The 4,751-nt window shown below is 28.5% G+C and overlaps 1 long non-coding RNA gene across 1 annotated transcript; it reads right to left on the reverse strand.

Annotated features, from left to right (window-relative positions):
• Window positions 1–2,347: 2,347 nt before the first annotated feature.
• LOC108486359 (uncharacterized) lies at window positions 2,348–4,263 on the reverse strand. Its single transcript, XR_008286095.1, has 5 exons — window positions 3,724–4,263; window positions 3,205–3,638; window positions 3,030–3,101; window positions 2,669–2,934; window positions 2,348–2,592 (listed from the first exon to the last, which is right to left on the reverse strand). It is a non-coding gene; the product is annotated as an uncharacterized LOC108486359 (long non-coding RNA).
• Between the last annotated feature and the right edge of the window lie 488 nt (window positions 4,264–4,751).

Consider the following 4,751-nt stretch of genomic DNA (forward strand, 5'->3'; position numbering starts at 1 on the left):
ATTGCACAATTGATCAATACCGTTCAACAAGGTCTTGTCCAAGGGTTGAATAGCCTGCCCGGCTCAATAAGTCAAGCCTTGGACAAGAATTTTTGTACCTTGGGTCAGCTCGGGATCAATTTAAATAATAAAAAATATTTTTAAATTTAAATTTAATTATAAAAAATATATTTTAATATAGGCTTTTTGGGCTGGTGGAGCCAAAAAGAGGCACAATTCTATTCGATACCATTCTACTTACATAATCGAAGTTATTTTTAGCATTAAAGTTTAATGGGATTACAAAGATATCATTATACAGACATACTTAGTAACAATGTATTTCCTTACTATTAAATTTTAGGTTTAAGTTGACTATTGGAGTTATGGATGAGACCACTACAACTTTTTTTTGTGCTATTAGATGAATCAAAATTTGTTCTTGCAAGCATTAAGAAGTTTGTTTAACAAGTCCTTATTAATTCACAAAATTAAGCAATTAATCATAATTGATTTTATTAAAATTAATATATTATCTCTTTTACAATATATAAAAATTATATTAATATATAAAAGAATTAATTTATAAATTAAAAAATTATCTCTTTAATATATAAAGTAAATGTATAAAATTATTTTAAATAATAATATTTCAATTTTTCGTTTTAACATATTTTTCTATATTTTTCTTTCAATTTTTTCTATGTGTCATCAAGTCTTTTAAAATTTTTAGTATTAAATTAAAAATAAATGTTATTTTAATTAATATGTGAATCATACAGGAAAGAAACTAGTTTATATATAAAGAAAACATAGGCATGAATCTAAAAGAAAAATTAGATTAAAATTAGCAAGAAGTCTTTCAACTCATCACAAATTTAGAATTTAGTTCTTATACTTTTATTTCTAGAAATATGATCACTCACTCCTCAAATTTCAAAATCGATCCAACTATTAATATCTTTAAAACTATTTTGCTAAATCATTTTTTTAGTTACATATCCACCTAGTAGGGCCTTTTTTTATTTCAAAATGTTACACAAAAATTAAAAATATTAATAATTTGACTTAAATTTTAAAATTTAAAAGTAAAAAAAATAAATTTCTGAAAATAAAAACTATATAAAACCTATGATACAAAAGTTTTGTAAGACAAAATAAAACGATAAACTATATAAATAGTCATTTAATTATTAGTATGTTTTGTTTTGGCCACTCAGTTTAAAAATTTTTATTTTAGTCGTTAATATTATCGAAATTTAATATTTTAGTTACTTCTCCATTAAATCACTAGCAAGATGTTGACGTGACTTCTTTTTTATTGGCATAATAAAAAGTCTTCAAATGTTTACACGCTCTATTAATTTGGTCCTAATGCTAAAACATTTAATAAATTTAACCTCACTTTACACATTTTGTTAATTTAATCTTGATTCTTAAAAATTTCAAATATAAAATTACAAAATAAAAACTTTAAAAAATAAAAGTTTATTTTTCGATAAAAATACATATAAAATTATAAAAATATTTATAAATAAATATCTATTTTTCTTATTTTCTAACATGAAATTTATTTATTAAAATATTTTATAAATAAAACAATTTAAGAGAAAAAAAAGCCATGAAGAAGACTTGAGTAGATTCATCATTTCTCTTATTTTTTTCAACATTAATGACCACCATTTTTAGGTTGGATAATAAACTCTAGCTTGAGGCTGAAAATGGTAAAAATTGATGCTTTAGGTTGTTGCCCAAAATGAGTTCGTTGCATTTGAGGTTGTGTTTGAGGGTGGGTATAATTGGGGATATATAGGTAGGATGACGTCTTGAAGACCTAGTATTTGAAAGATCAAGCTAATAGCTCCACAACTGGTTCCTAGTTTGATGACATGACAGTGGAGGATGTAGAAATCGAGGAGTTTGGAGTAAGTTGATTGATGCCGGTGGTTGTGACGAAGGCGGTACTTAGCGCTTGACAAATTTGGCAAAAACTAATGAATAAGGCGAGACCTATAATAAATAGATTATTATTTGTAAAATAAAACTAAAAAAGAAAAAGGAAAAAATTAAATTTGATTCAAGTCTTTTTTGGGCTTTTTAAAAATATTTATTCATAATACATTTATTTATAATTTTGTGCTTATTTTAATCGAAAATGAACTTTTAAATAATTTTTATTAATAAATTTTATTTTAAAATTTTAAAAATCAATACTAAATTGAAAAATGTGTGAAATTGAAAGTTGAATTATTGAATTTCTTAAAATTAGAATAAAATTGATAAAATAGGGATAAATTTTTATAAAAACCCTAACTTTCATTTTTTTCAAAGAAATAATGTTGAAAGTAAGTGAGACTATAGAGCTGAATGATTGATAGGGTCTAGTCCACTGCCACCCTTGATGCACTTATATAATTAAAAGATGCTGTTACATGATATCTTAATGTTGGTGCTTTTGCTATAAGATTATTGCACCAGGAAATACACAAATTTTACACTACATGGATAATATTCTTTGTATATACATTGCACAGCAGCAGTTCTGGAACTTCAAACCAGGACCAAGTAAAGGTTATTAGACCTCAACTTTCATATGGGATACTTGATTTGACCCTGCATTAATACAATAATGAGTCTACCATGAATGACTTATTATATAATTATGTGTGAGATTATGAAATTTTCTTACCCTGGAAGTTTTCTCATTGTAACCCCATTCCTGGCTAAGATTTTGTGAAAATGAAATTAGCTACGGGGAAGTTAATTGGAGGTAAATGGGTGTTGAAGTTGGGGCCATATTGCAGTATCCATTGGCTTCACTGAGCATTGGGTCATTGTCCCATTAGAAACATTGCTATGCAGTGCAAGGTTTTGCTGCTGCTGCCCAAAAATGGCTGATGCCCAGGAATCTATTGTGGATATTGGATTTGCAAAATTGTTGTTTGATTGAAATATCTGAAAAAAAGAAAAGGGAAATTTAAAGAACTAAACATTGTTCTTTAGAGAAATGAAATAAATATATAATTGTTGACATTAAAGCTTAGACTTACATCCTCGGACATGACACTATCCAGCTTAAAATCCAGTCTGCTATTAACTGAAGCTAGCTTCATTGAGAGGAACTTTGCATGGAAAAAAAAAATGATCATAACCATTAGTCATGAAAATTTGTCTAAAGAAAAATTTTTGATCACTATATATGTTCATCAATAAATGTTAATCTACCTCAACTTGTCTCTGCAATGATTGAACGTATTTTATAATTTCATCCAGCATAACTGCTTTTCCAATGACCTGCAATTAGAGGGTTTGATCAGTAAGTTTTCACTTATCACAATGAAGGCATTTCCAAATTACCTTGTTGCAACCAGGAACAAGATCTTGCAGAAGCTTCATTCTTTCACTAATTTTCTCTCTACGGACCTGATCAAGTGACAAATTTATATAGCCTTTGTTAAATGCAAGAAAAACCCAGTTGGTCATGCTTGAATTCAGAACAGTATATATACGATTCTCACTCTTTCAGCTAAACTATGGCTGTCGGTTGCTTCACCCCTTCTTGCTCTAACATGAATATAGTCCTTGGGAGGTTCTAGAGGCTTAGTATTGGTATTAGTGTTGCTCTGTTTTTCATTTGATTCTTGGTTTCTTTCAGACCCCTGGAAATGGATATAATTTTAGTGTCTTAAATGTTGAAATAAATTTTCTAGAGTTGCAGTTTTGAGACCTTAAAGTCTATTATACCTTTGCAGCAATTGTTGGTGAAGCTGAAGTTTCCACTGTTTTTGTTCTTTTCCTTGAATTCCAATATTTTGAAGCTTCCAAATCAGCATTGGGATTCAGTAATGATTCATTTTGAGAAGTGACAAACTTTGATCGACCCTGCAATGGAGAAATGTTGTTGTTGTTCCCTTGAAAACCACCAACTTGAGATGGCATTGAACTCAGGGGAAAATGGAAGTGTAGACCATAATAATCAGTTGGTTGTTCACAATGTTGGGAGCAATTCAGCTCGGTTGCATGAATATCCATGGCGGAAGATAGGTAGTAGGAAGCTGATAGGGAGGGTTCAACGTGGAATGGTGGTGCATTGAGGGAAAACTGGTTGTCCATTGAAGAAGGAAATGTTATTAGGTGAATGTGAAAATCCAGATGAAGAAAGGGGCAATTTGAAAAAAAGAAAAAAAGAGTTATAAATAGTTTGATAGTTGAGCTTTGGATTCTTTATGTTTGGGAAAGAGAAAAGAGGTGAACTGTGAATGGAAATGAATGTGCTGTATTTGTGAGATCAAAATGATTACATTACTCTTTTATATATAGAGAAGAGAAAGAAGAAGATTGGTTAGGTAAGGAAATGCTAAGGAGAAATAAATAAAGAAAAAGAACGAGGAAAAAAAAAAGGGTTAGGATCATTTTACTTTTAATTTTATTTTTTATCGATCAAGTGCTCTGAAATTATTTTATGGATCATTCCTATTAAATTATTTATGGTTTTTTTTAAAAATTATTTAATGATATTTCAGTAATTTTTGTCATGTTATTAACACATCTTTTTTTGTAATTTTTTTATCCCGAACCCTAAACTTTAAATCCCAAATCCCAAATCTTAAACCTTAAACATCAAACGTTAAACCTCAAACCCTAAATTCTAAACCCAAACTTTAAATTATGAACCCCTAAACCCTAAGTTTAAGATTCAATATTTAGTGTTTAGGGTTTAAGATTTAGTGATTGAGTCTGAGTTTAAGGTTTAGGATTTAGAGTTTTGTGTT

This window comes from Gossypium arboreum, chromosome 7 (assembly GCF_025698485.1).
Source record: "Gossypium arboreum isolate Shixiya-1 chromosome 7, ASM2569848v2, whole genome shotgun sequence".
Classification (NCBI taxonomy): Eukaryota; Viridiplantae; Streptophyta; class Magnoliopsida; order Malvales; family Malvaceae; genus Gossypium; species Gossypium arboreum.